The sequence below is a fragment of the Ixodes scapularis genome, unplaced genomic scaffold (assembly GCF_016920785.2).
Source record: "Ixodes scapularis isolate PalLabHiFi unplaced genomic scaffold, ASM1692078v2 PGA_scaffold0__279_contigs__length_252992795, whole genome shotgun sequence".
Taxonomy (NCBI): domain Eukaryota; kingdom Metazoa; phylum Arthropoda; class Arachnida; order Ixodida; family Ixodidae; genus Ixodes; species Ixodes scapularis.
The window spans coordinates 82,379,755-82,392,584 of record NW_024609835.1 but is presented as its reverse complement, the minus strand read 5'-3'; positions in this window follow the sequence as shown (position 1 = coordinate 82,392,584).

The window sequence follows — 12,830 nt, the reverse complement described above, 5'->3', positions numbered from 1 at the left end:
TTTCAACCTAAATAGCTGTGTCATTGGTAAAAGCATAAATATATAAATATAACAATAAAGGCAAAAATAAAAAGCCGCAGAAAAAAACAAACTATCAAGAACCCGTCGGAAGTGTTGTATTCTTGCATATTCAGAGGCTCAGAACTACGAAACAAGTTTCGCATACCAAATTTTGCACAGGCTATAAAAAACACGTCCCAGGAACGTGAATTAAATAAAAAAATTAAAATATTTCTTTTTCTATGACGTGCTGAACTTGAACCATTTTAGAAATCTTCCCCCATAGCTTCTCCCATGAGTTCATTTATTCCTCAACGTGAAAAAACAATAAACACGCTATTTTGTATCCTGCAGATGGTGAAGATATGTACTGTCTGTGGTGTTAATTTAAATATGATACCTCAAACAATTAAGACGAAAAAAATTACCAAGTTTAGGGCATACTTGCCAGTAGATACATGTTAGAATATTTCTTCGAAACTCGTCTTGAACAACAATTATCACATATTAAGGCAACACTTACCTAGGCTATATATAGATCATTCCTAAATAAGTTTAACATCTCTACCATAAATACCTTCGGATATAGCGCGCTTCAAATATGGCACAAATGAAAATCGTCAAGAACGCGTCGTCCTTCCTCGCTACTTCGGGAATCTAATTCTCTAAAACCAACCATGCCAGATGATTGAAATACTGAGCATCGTCTTTCGCAAGGAATGCGGCACCGCAAGTAAGAATTCGAAAAAAAAACGAAAAAAAAAAAACGAATGTGCTTCACTGCTTGAATCCAAATGAAACCGCCCGTCGGTCTTGCAAAGTTCGACAAACTTCGAACCTTTACCATAAAAGTTCGAAGATCGTCGAACTTTTAGCTTTTCAGGAATCAAAAGTTGGACAATTTTTGAATTCTTTAGATTAATCGGTTCGAAAATTCAAAAATTATCGAATTTTTTAGCGTAGGATGTTCGAAATGCTTTGAACTTTTTAGTGGAAGAAGTTTGAAAGTTCGAAAATGATCGACGTTTTTAACCTATCAAGTTCGAAAGTTCGACAAGCATCGACTTCTGCACCGTAATAAATTCGAAATCTCGAAAGGGGTCGAATTTTTTAGTTTACAAGTTCGAAAATTCGAGTTCCGTCGAATTACTCGATATGGAAAGTTCGAAAATTCGAAATGTTTCGAAATTTTCGACCGCGTGAATCGATCATTGAACCTTCGGTTCGAAAAAACGTTCGCGGAATTCCTAAGCTAAACCAGCTTGCCCAGCCTGATATGCTTGCTGGTTTTTGCAATAGGGAAGTGATCCATCCTGTAATCAGAAATGTGGGGATTTTCCCAATTCAAGGTTCCTTGAGTTGTCAACTCCAGAGATGTTAAAACTATATTGTGAGTAGCCATGTTGACTTCGTCTGGAACAAAATAGTGGATGTTTCAGAAACAAAAATAATTGTTGACGAGAATATTATTGGGAATGTAAATTTTTGGTCGGTTTTGTTACTCGAAAAACATGCCGGGTTCCGCAGATGTTTTGATTGAGTCGGTTTTGTGTGCCTCTAACATGCCCCCTCCCTCCCCCCCCCCCCCCCCCCCTTCTCGCGCATTCTTTTCACTGTTTGTAAGACTCTCCCCGCAACTTACGCGAGACTTTAGGCGCTGTCTATTAGTATCCCGTAGAGTATTACGACATACGCAGTTTTTCGACCGGAATTAATCATTTACAGCGTTTTACGGAGAGCGGGCTAGGAGGGCGCTAAGCGGTCATGAAAGAGGAAGCTGGGGACAATTTAGACTTTTTCGCTACGCCTTTCACAATCATACGTCGCAAACAAATATAATATATATAAGAAAAAATACAAATAATCTTTTGAACAGTGCTGGCCATCTTTCAGATGTCTTTGGCGCTTATAATGTTTCGTTGATTATTTCGGAATAATTATATTCATGCGTGTAAATTCGTGCGCGTAAAAAATATTCCTTTGAATACTTTTGGCCTTTTTTAATACGTCTTTTGATATTTTTTTTAATTTTTATGCTTAATGTCGCTCTCCCTAATAGTATATCAACATTAAATAAATCAATATGTAAAGAACATAATGTTTACATACTGTTGCTCAAATGAGTACTTCTTTTTGGTAGTTCTGACTATTTTTGTTGATTACCACTCCCATAATATATCACCAGGAAGAAAAAAAATATATGTAAAAATAACCCTGTGAATACTATGGAAAATATTCCAGTACCTCGCACAGGGCGTTAGTATTTCTTGTTGATTATCGCTCGCCATAGCATAATAAAAAATATATGTAAAAAGTCAACTACTGAGTACTGTTGGCCATCTTTCGGTGTCAAATCAATCAAATCAATCAAAGCTTTATTTTTCAGAAAGACTGTAAGGAGTCCCAGACTCCTCCAGTGTCTTTTGAAACCTTTTATAATTTTTCGTTTATCCTCGCTCGCAATAATATTACATCAGCAACGTATAAAAATGTGCATAAAGTTAAACTTTTGAGTACTCAGTGCCATCTATCGGTGCGTCTTTCGGTAGCTTTGATCTTTTTTTTTCATTTTTGCTAGCAGTAGTAATGAGAATACATAAAATGACAAAGTATATGAGTAAAAATAACCATCTGAATGGTGTTTCGAAATTTTTCAGTTCGTCTTTTGTTAGCTTTCACCATTTTTTTATAACTATCAGTTGCAATATGTAAATCAAAAACAAATGAAAATCTTTGTGAAAACAATAACCTGAATACTGTTTGACATTTTTGCTTACGCATGTCGGTAGCTTTGATAATGTTTCACAAATTTCTCAATATTATTTCATCAGTAACGAATAAAACAAATGTATGTACAAAAGTAGCCTGTGGTTAATGTCACCCATCTTTCAGTACGTATTTTGGTACCTTTGAACATTTTTTTAGTATCGCTCGCAATGAGATTGCATTACCGACGAGAAATATCTGTATAGGGAATAAACTTCGGAACAAATTTCCTCATCCTTTTGGCACGTTTTGGTAGCTTTCACAATTGGTTGCTTATTATCGCTCAGACCATTATTCCACCAGCAGCGAATGAAAATGCGCCTGAAATAAATATAACCTTTTGAGTACTTTTGGCTCTCGTTTCGGTATCTTCTGGTAGCTTTTTTTTACGTTTTTGCTGATAATCGCTCGCAATAATTTTACATAGGCAAAGAATAAAAGTGTAAAAAATACAACCTTTGTAATAGTGTTGGATATTTTGTTGGAACGTCCTGTCTTTTGTATTAATTTGCTGATTATCGCTCACAATGTTTTCATATTGAAAATGAATAAATTTTTTTCTAACAGATCAGTCTCCAGAAGATTAAACATTGAAGCTCATGAAATGTTAAATTGTCGGAATTCATTCTAGTTTACTATCTTATTGGTGATTAATATGTAATTCATTTGTATTTTCATAGAAAACAGCAAAGCTCCCAGATGGTTATTTGTATCGTTCACAAGACATAATGTAGAACGTACTTAAGATGAAGTTAGTAACAGCTATTTTCGGCTTTATTTTTTAATACTTACCAGAATGTCTTTTGTTTTTATTTTGCAATATTAAGATTTACAATAATATACATAAAACGTATAAACTTCAACATTTTGCCTAGATCAGAAAGTGTTCTTGCGAGGGTGGCTTCATTTGCAAAAGTTTCTTGAAGTGCGCTACTCGAAAATTCATTCAACTTATTTTAAAACAAAATATTGTTCATTTGCGATCCTGTTTCTTTTTTTAATAATACGTTAAATATCTTTATACAATCCTAAAGATAAATTTATCACCAAAGAATATACAGTAAGGACGATTTCCGCATACCGATGGGATTGATTTTTATTAAGGCTTGGATGCTGGTGGCATGGATCCTACATTTTGAGCTTGTCATTTAAAAATTTAATTGGCCATAAACCATCATGATTATATACTGAATATCGACGAAAGATAAAAAAAATTTAGCGTATGCGACTGACCCGTGCTGTGATTTATCGCTGCACAACCCTTTGTTACGCGACCGACCGTTGCACCACCGTTATAAAAATAACCATTGTACGACTGACCGTTACACAACTGACGATTCGGGCCAACATTTCTTTTATAAAAAAATTCGCAGATCGAATATAATAATTCTAACACGAATTAATTTATTATCGAGATATTATGAAAGAAGAGCACATATAAGTTTCGTTACATACATGACACATCAAAAAGGTACGCAGTTATATCTATCATATACAGAAGCTAATAATATTTTTAGTTTCGAGCCAGTTAAGTGAGCCTTGTAAGCTATTCCTAAAAAGGTGCTAACAGTCTGCATGCTTACAAATTGAATATGGTTACAAGGTCCTATAAAAATTTGTATATCTCGTTATTCCTTTGACATTCAGATCGGTAAGACCTGTTTCTTTTTAAAATTCCTAAAATTAAAAAGAAAACTTTGACTACACTGGACGATGAGATTATATCATAAATTGTAGTGGACTTCTGTGTACGATCTTTGGAATCAAGCTTATTAAATTTTATTGCACTAAAACAAAGGTTCCCGCCATCGAATACTGTGTGGCAGTGTGCAGATAAAAAAACTAATGCTGAAATTACACTTTTCAAGTAATCAAAACTAATTTTCTGAAATAGTTTTTAACTATGTGAGCTTGCAAATATTTGTTTTTAGGGCACCCTGACGATATGCTATACAAAATACATTTTAGGACTGATGGAACGAAGGCATTTGAAAGTTACCTTACATTTATATTTATGTACATTTTTTGGTAGAATGAACCCCAAAACAAAGATAAACTTCGGAATACCGCTAAGCATGTTTTTGATATGCGTTTTGGTATATTTTAATATTTTGGCTGGTTATCTCTCACAATATTATAGCACAAAAAAAATAAGATATTTGCATAAAAAGGATAATCTTCTAAATAATATTTATTTTTTGGTAGGTGATCAAATTCTCAAAAGAGATGTCGTGAAGATCTTTTTGCTTTTCAAACATTGGTTTTGAAAATTTAACTAAAAGAGTTGAGAGACACTACATATATTTCAAACTTTTCAACTTTTCATAGTAGCACCCTTATTGTGTTAAAGACGTTTTACAATAGCGTCTAATAATTCATCGTTAACAGTTCCTCTAAGATCAACGAGACAATGCCTATGTTTCCAACTTGGCGCTGTGGTTCTAAGGACGAACAGTAGAACAATCTTACGGAATTGAATTTGAGAGGTATATGCGCTCTGAAAAAGAGATTAAGCTCGTTTGCATAGGAAAGTTTCGTGGCTCCTCGCTTGCACGAAATTTAGATGTTCGGAGTTTAAGACACAAAGGAACATCTAGGAACCATTGTTTTCCGTCATGAGCTTTTCGGTCCTTCAAATGTAATGAGTATTTTCATAAGTTTGGGAAGGAGTTTGGCAGGCTTTGGAATGCGGGATAGCCTGTGCGGCGTCGCTGCATGGGAGAAGGGTGGCTTTATGTTTAATATATGCCAACCCAGAAAAATTTTGAATATTTGCCTTTAAGGTTGGAGGTATTCCAGGTGGAAACGGAAACAGAAATAACAGAATATACGGAATTGAAAGTTATGAATAGACTTGACAACCTAAGCGCTAAGTTGTTTAATTGTTTTGAAAAACGGTTTCATGTTTTACTATCCTTTGCATGCTTAAATTCAGGTTGGCAATATATCATATTTTTAATTAAAATTTTCAAATTTGTTTGAATTAAATAAGGCGTGGATGATTTAAATCACTGTAGCTAGAAAAAATATTCTATATCACATCTGTATATGTTTGCTAAACGTGGCCGATTCATTAAAATGTGCGTCCGATTATTAAAAGCAATGCAACATGAAGTTTTAATGTAAATTTAAACTTTTAAAGTACAGTGTATCAATTTTTAATGACGTAAATCCCATTATACCAGATCAAAAGCAGCTTGATATTTAGGTAGTGCATTCGAAAACCACTCATTTTTTTTCTATTTTAGTTCAAGTTTTGATTTGATTGCAGTATGACAGTAGATATCTGACGAATGAAGTCGAAGTTAAAAAGAAAGCTCAACGATCTGGTTTGCAAAGAGCACCTCCTTTAGTTCGTGAGAAGTATTCTATGTATCTTACTTGAGAATTGTTTAATATAAATACAAAACAAACAGATGAAAAACGAACCGTAAATAAACTCTATTTTGGGGATTATTCTTACGGGAAGGGTTCGGTTTAATTTAATATAGTAAAGGTTTGTTTTAAATCATAATTTAGACCAGCTTTGATATTGATTTTACACCTTGCTTCTATTTCACTAATTATGTAAAGAATAAAAACCGTGCTCCGCCACCAGGTTCAACGTAATAGAAAGTTGAAATTCGTTCTTTTTATTGGATGTTGGAGTGGGAGCCGAAAGTGTGAGGCAGACTGCGAGTGAATAAAAGCCTGTGCAACAGAGCTGGAGATAGACTTCCACGGGGGCGGTCAACAGTGCGCATCTACACAGTCACAATTAACCAACGTTAACACCGCTGTTAGATATTCTAACGCTCCTGTTTGAGGTGCAAATGTCGCGTCTGTGGGCGCGCCAGGTATTTCGTTATTCCGGTAATAAATGCCGATTTTATCATCACTTTATTAGTGCGGAATGTGACATGGACATATAAAACTAAACGAAATATAAAACAAACATGCAAGATTTGATATTTAGAAAAATCGGCTTCTAATCATTCCAAGATTCTAGACATGGAATGCATCCAAGTCCCGTTCTTTCTTTTTTTCGCGAAGTGATAAAGGACCCGTGTAGTTCTTTCTGTATATGCGTTTCTTCCTTAGTACACTCAAAGCGACGCAACCCTTTCTAGGTTGTGTCAAGATCGTGTATATAAGGTATGACAACCGGTCTCACTCTCTTCCTGGACATGTGGGACATTCTGTATATCATGGACAAGGAAGCAGAGGATGTTTTATACTTTTCCGCTGCACTGTTCGCAATTATATGACAAAACAAATAAAAAATATGTAGGAAAACTTACAAATAACATTCGGAACAGTGTTGGCTATCTTTTATATATCTTTGATAGCTCATAATGTGTCGCTGATTATCTCTAATAATACTTCACACAGACACATATATGGATATATATATATATATATATATATATATTCATTTACAAATATCCGTCTCAACAGCTTTGTCCACTTTCAGTACGTCTTTTGATATATTTTATAATTTGTATGTGTATATTTCTCTCAATAAGAGTTAGCAACATAAATAAAAAATAGTCAAATAAATATTTGTCACATATTAATGCTCATTTTTACCCCATAGCATATTTCCTCGGCCCAGGCTTGAGCAAGATTGGCTCAAGTAAGTGCCAACTGGCCCAAGTATGAGCGGGGGAAGGGTGCTGCTAGGATTCAGTATGCATTTTGGTAGTTTTGATCAATGTTGTTGATTATCGCTCGCTATATATTACATCAGAAAAAATGTAGGAATATGTGTAAAAAATAACAGTGTGAACACTATTTATTTATTTATTTAAGTACCCTCAAGGCCCTGGGGCATTACAGAGGGGAGTGATACAAGACAAATTCGGACCACAAACAATATACAAACACTAAAAGCCAAGCACGAAAAATGTAAAAAAAAATATGTAAACAAATTAAGAAATGTATAAATCAAGGCAAACAAACAAAGAGAGATATTAACATAGGTAAGTAGTCAACGCACTTTTAAACAAGTCAAAGGATGGTATGTTTACTAATTGTGCGGGAAGGCGATTCCACTCTGAAGATGTCCTTGGAATAAAAGAGTTATAATAGGCTGAGGTAATGCAATGAGGAATTCCGACTTTAAATTGATTATCTACGCGCGGCGAGATGAAAACAGGATTTAACATTAGTTTGTTTTTTAGCGGAGTATTGGAATGATAAATTTTATAAAAAAGACACAAACGAGATATTTTTCGGCGTAATGAAAGAGCAGGAAGTGATAAATTAGTTTTCATAGTTGAGACACTAGATGTGCGATGATAGTTAGTAAATATAAAACGGGCACCGCGATTCTGTAGGGCTTCAAGATCAGTCACGAGAGTTGAGAGACCAGGATCCCAAATTGCTGCTGCATAGTCTAGTTTGGAACGGACAAGGGTTTTGTACATTAGTAGTTTTAGGGACACTGGGGCTAACCTAAAGTTTCTCTTCAGGTAACCAAGCATGGAGTTAGCGTTGGCGATAATGTGGTCAGTATGAGTTTTCCATGACATGTTAGAAGTGATATGCACCCCAAGGTACTTATAGCATGGTACAGTTTCAAGAGGAATTTCAACGATTGAGTAAGTAGGAGATATAGTAATTCGACGGGAGATATTCATCGCTTTACATTTGTTAGTATTGAGGGACATTTGCCACAAATCACACCAATCAGCCACAGCTTGTAAGTCATTTTGAAGAAGTTCGATGTCAGTAGTATTAGTGACTTCTCGATAAATTACACAATCATCAGCAAAGAGGCTTATCGATGATAATACACAGAGTGATAAGTCATTTACGTAAATTAAAAAGAACAGGGGCCCCAAAACAGACCCTTGCGGTACACCAGGAGTAACAGGTTTGATAGAAGAATTTACATTGTTAGCATGAACTAACTGAGAACGGTTAGCTAAAAAACATGTAATCCAAGACAGCACGTTAGGATCGAGATTGAGTTGACTGAGTTTAAAGAGTGAACGTTTATGAGGAACTTTGTCGAAAGCTTTGCAGAAATCTAAAAAAACACAGTCAATCTGGGATCCACGGTCAAGTATGGAAAGTACATCATTAGTGAAGGTCAGTATAGTTGGGTCTCACATGAAAGGGATTTACGAAAACCATGTTGGGATGGAGAAAAGAAGGAATTAGCGTCCAAGTAGTTAACCAAATGAGTGAAAATTATGTGCTCTAAAATTTTACAAGGCGTGCTGATTAAGGAAATGGGGCGATAGTTAAGAGGACTCTGTTTATCGCCCTGTTTATGGAGTGGAATCACCTTCCCTATTTTCCACTCTTCAGGCAATACACCAGATGCAAGAGATTGATCAAAAATCTTAAAAAGGCAAATTGCGATTTAATTTTTAGTATTCTTAAGGAGTGTGGAGGTGACATTATCTACTCCAAAAAACGAAGATGTTTTTAAGTTATCAATCAAATTTAAAATTCCGTCATAGTCAATCACAAGAGGATCCATGGGCAAAAAGTTATAATTAGGGTACACAGGGTGGGAGCGAACATCATCTACACAAAACGCTTTTACAAAAAAAAATGTCCTTTAAGATGGAGGCACACTGGTCATTTGGAATAACAACACCATTATTAGTGAGCGATATATCGTTCGTTTTGCTTCTATTCATAATACGCCAGAACTGTTTAGGACTAGACAGTAACATGGAGGGTAAGGTCACATTAAAAAATGTTAGTTTAGCGTCCTTGATAGCTAGTTTATACGCATCCTCAGCTGCATGATAGATTTCCCAACGTGCGTCACTACAAGAAAGCTTTGCAGAACGAAACAAACGTTTCTTTTTGTTGTTAAGGCGCTTAAGTGTTACATTAAACCATGGAGACAAAGAATTTGTTTTAATGGACCTATATGGAATGAATAAGTTAATTAGAGATACTAATTTATTTTTAAATATTGACCAATTGCTTTCAACTGAGCGTTCAGAAAAATTAGGAAGGATTGGCGATACTTCGAAGAGCCTTTTGAAACCTTGTATATTTATTGTTTATCCTTGCTTTTAAACATATTACATCAGCGACGCAAAAAAATGTGTAAAACAAAGATTACCTACTGAGTGCTCTTGGCCATCTATCAGTACGTCTTTCGGTAGCCTTGATAATTTTGGCTTATTATCGCTCGCAATACTAATAATACATGAAATAACAAAATATGTGAAAACTTCACCATCTGAATGCTATTGGAAACCTTTCAGTTCATCTTTTGGTGGCTTTGACTGTTTTTGCTAATTATCAGTCGCAATAAAGATACATAATAAAACAATAAAAAGTTGTGTAAAAAATAATCTTCATACTCTTTGACATCTTTACTTGCGTGGTAGCTTTGTACATTTTTCGCTGATTATCGCTCGCAATAAGATTGCTTTAGCGAGAAAAAAAATATGTGCAAAAGCAATACACTTCTTAATATAATTCAGCATATTTAGAAACGGTTTGGTAGCTTTCATCATTGTTTGCTTATTATCGCTCACACTATTATCCCATCAGCAAAGAATGAAATATGCGGAAAACAATTAAGATAACCTTCCGAGTACCGCTGGCTTTCTTTTTGGTGTCTTCTGGAAGCTTCGTTGCAATTTTCGCTGACTATCGCCCTCAATACTATTACATCGGCAAAGAATAAAACTGTGCAAGAAAGATAACCGTAGCAGTAGAGTTGACCATTTCTTCAGAAAGTCTTTTGGTACCATTTTTCTCTGATTGTCACTCGCAATATTATCATATTGATAATGTAGAAAAGGCCAATGAGGGTCGTGAAAAGTCAAATTGTCGACATCGACTCTAGTTTCCTATCCTATGTTGATCAAAGGGTTGTTTTATGTTATTTTATGTTATTTTCACAGAAAACACAGTCGAGGTACAAATGTTTATTTGTGTAAATATTGTAGAACGCGCTCCAGATAAAATTGGAATAGCTATTTTATCGAGTTATTTTTTGTGCTTATTAAAATTCTTTGTTTGCGATAATAATATTTACAATAACATAGATAAAACGTACAAACTCCGACTTTTTGCATAGATCAAAAAGTATTCCTGCGAGGGCTGTTTTTTTTTTTTTCAAAAGCGTCTCGAATTGCGCCAGTTCGTCTATTCGAAAAAAAAATTAAACTCAGGTTAAAGCACAACATAATTTATTTGGGAGCACATTCACGTTTTGATAAACAACTTATTATCTTTACACCAACCAAAAAATAAGTTTATCGCGCAAACTATAAAATAAAAAGGTTTCTAGCATTCCGATCGCATTCTTTCTTTTTTTTTATTTCGGGGTTGATGCAAGCGGCGTTTTATATATGTCATTCAAAAGCCTAATTGGCATTGGAGTAGCACGATATTATAATAAATATCAAATAAAGATTACGAGTTTTTTGTCGATTCCACTGTCTTTTTCTGCGACTTATCGCGGCACAATTTATTATTTCGCGCACTTACCATTATACGACCGTTATACGGATGACCGTTATAAGACTGTCTGTTACATGACTGACGATTCGTGCAAATTTATCATTTAAAAATAAATTCACGAATTTAATTTTATTAACACCAAGATATTTCTCATCGAAAGATTACAAAGAAAGAGTAGATAAAAGTTTTATTACAGAACTGATACATTAAAAAGATACGCAGCTATATCTGTTAAATTCACAGTCTAATACAGTGAAGATGTTCTTTCATTGAGATTGCGCCGGGACCCGACGACGGAGGCAGCTGATGGTCGCTGACGGAAGAATAAATCAGACAGGACTCCGCTGATGAGAAAAAAAAAACACGTCTATTTACAAGCCAAGCTAATTTCCGAATGTCTCGCAAAAGGTTACAGCACGTGCTGTCCTTGTCTTCTTCTCTTCTCAAAGCGTCCCCTGCCCCAGCTCGCACGAGCATCGCCAGTTCACCCACACAAAGGGGCACACGTGCAAACGCCAACACGCAAAGGAAAAAAAATGAAGCTCGGTCCTGTTCCCGCGTCCACTCACGGTGATGGCGGGGCCGATTTTCACACCTCCCGACTAAGTATATTTTTTAGACTCAAAATGTCAAAAATAATATATAACAACTAAAGTCAAACGCGTACGCATATCAGACACACCTTACACAGAGTTTGTGACTCAACCCGTCAGAATCCAAACTATCGAAAAAATTTACACCAAAATGCAAAGCACACGCCAGTAAAGTGATTCTTACTGTGCCCGCCAAGGCTCCAAAGCAGTGACCAATCTTGCGCCGAGACTAGCGCAGCATCTAGCCTCCTAGCCTAGGCCTTTTTGCCGACAGAAGTGCACAGACACAGCGCTGTGTCTGTGCACTTCTTCTACTCGTCCTTCGTCGGTTTTTCCTGCGCTGTTCCCACCTATTAAGATGCTTAACCAACTCGCCCAACTCTCTGCCGTGTTGAACCTCATTTCTTGTACAGCGCTGTGTCTGTGCACTTCTTCTACTCGTCCTTCGTCGGTTTTTCCTGCGCTGTTCCCACCTATTAAGATGCTTAACCAACTCGCCCAACTCTCTGCCGTGTTGATATTCAAGCCACCCAGATTTCGGCGGGGCTTGAATCGGACGGTGTGTAGCTGGTTCCGGAATTTCTCCGCACAAGAGCGACGACAGTTTATACTCTGCCTAGATTTACGAATTAGGAAGGGGCCTCGCAGGCGGTCGCCGTTGTCGACGTCTTCTGCACTCCCAGCTCTCTCATACGTGGCCGGCTGGCAGGTGGTCGAGTCTTCGTTGGCGTCCCTAGCTATATTCTGGGACACATTCATCTCGAAGACGATGTACTCGTCGCTGTCCCCGCTTTCCCTGACATCTTCACCGGCCGGCTGTGACGTCAGCCACCCTAACAAGATGTCCGACTTCTTGTCGACACCCACACTCTCAGAAAAAAAGGTGTATTATTACACCCCGTGTCCCATATAATACACCCCAAAACTTCAATTCGACGTACAGCGCCCCATAATCGAACAGACGGCCCCAAAGTTTACGGGGGGCTTGGTAGCCGTGTGGTACAACTTATTAAGATAGCTGATATACGTATTATTGACTACAAA